At 37.8% G+C, this 1,236-nt stretch overlaps 1 long non-coding RNA gene across 1 annotated transcript in view; it reads right to left on the bottom strand.

The window, feature by feature from the left end:
• Nucleotides 1-1,236, bottom strand: part of LOC115287538 — a 35,120-nt gene that overhangs the window by 29,830 nt on the left and 4,054 nt on the right. The window lies entirely within an intron of this gene.

Raw genomic sequence — 1,236 nt, 5'->3', positions numbered from 1 at the left:
ATACCTGCTGAGAAACATTTGGAAACATGCCCCCTTTTCCAAGGGCACACAGCTTCTATAATGTATTGTAGAAAGAGAACCAGGAAATACTTTCATACCAAAGACTTTTGTTATTTAACATTTTTTTAACATTCATATTTTGAGAGAGAGAGAGAGAATGAGCATGGAAGAAGCAGACAGAGAGGCAGACACAGAATCCGGAGCAGCTCCAGGCTCTGAGCTGTCAGCACAGAGCCCAACGCGGGGCTCAAATTCACGAGCCGTGAGATCATGACCTGAGCCAAAGTCAGATGCTTAACTGACTGAACCACCCAGGTGCCCCAACACTTTTGTTATTTTAAACAGAATTCCTTTATTGTGGCTCAGACACTATAATAAAAATAATTTGGCTTAACCAGTAAACCTAATTTGAGAAAAGGACCTAACTTAAAAACTTTCCCCCTTTAATGCCTAACAGTCTTGGGTCTTTTGATTTATATCTTCTTCAAAAAGCAGAACTTATTTCTGAGGCTTTTACATGCAACAATTCCATAAGCCTCAGGATTATAATGTTTGAAAGAACCCATACAGAATATGCCACACTTACATTAAGAGCTTACAAATAAACGCGATAGAAATGCTTCTGAGAATGTCTTCAGCACTACCTACTTTACCTGAAAGCACTGAAACCAACGGTTTATTTCATGTGTCTTACAACATACAAAAGTCACTTTGATTTTAATTAACAAGTGCCTTCCTGTCTTCTGTAGCTACTCCAAGCAGCCTTTGCCAGCTTTGCCGACTCTGTATCAGGAGCTACATAGGAAGACCGAGATTGCACCTTATCCCCCAACTCCAGCTACCAACGCTGCTGCAGAATTTCTTACAGTACCGATAAGGCAGTAAAGTAATGCTAACTACTAGTGAAATCAGAACATTTCATCTGCATAGCGTACATTTCATGTTAAAATATGCTAAACCTAGTATATAAGGGAATATGAGGCCCCGGGGAAGAAGTGAAATATCCACTTACATTTTAAGTGTACTAGTGGGTACTACTGTTTTATGCATTTTTTCTGTTTTGGGGGGTGATAACATATTTTAAATACCTGTATATTATTAGCTATTCCCATATGCTCTTTTAGATTAAAAAAAAAGAGAAATCTCCATTTTAATGTTTCTTTTTATGAAGAGGAAAAATGCGAACCCTTACTAAAATTATGTATTTTAAAAGGCCTCCATTCTTCAAATAATGCA

Source organism: Suricata suricatta, chromosome 1 (assembly GCF_006229205.1).
Source record: "Suricata suricatta isolate VVHF042 chromosome 1, meerkat_22Aug2017_6uvM2_HiC, whole genome shotgun sequence".
Classification (NCBI taxonomy): domain Eukaryota; kingdom Metazoa; phylum Chordata; class Mammalia; order Carnivora; family Herpestidae; genus Suricata; species Suricata suricatta.
Note: the sequence above shows the minus strand (reverse complement) of the source record. Positions and strands in the feature narration are given on the sequence as shown.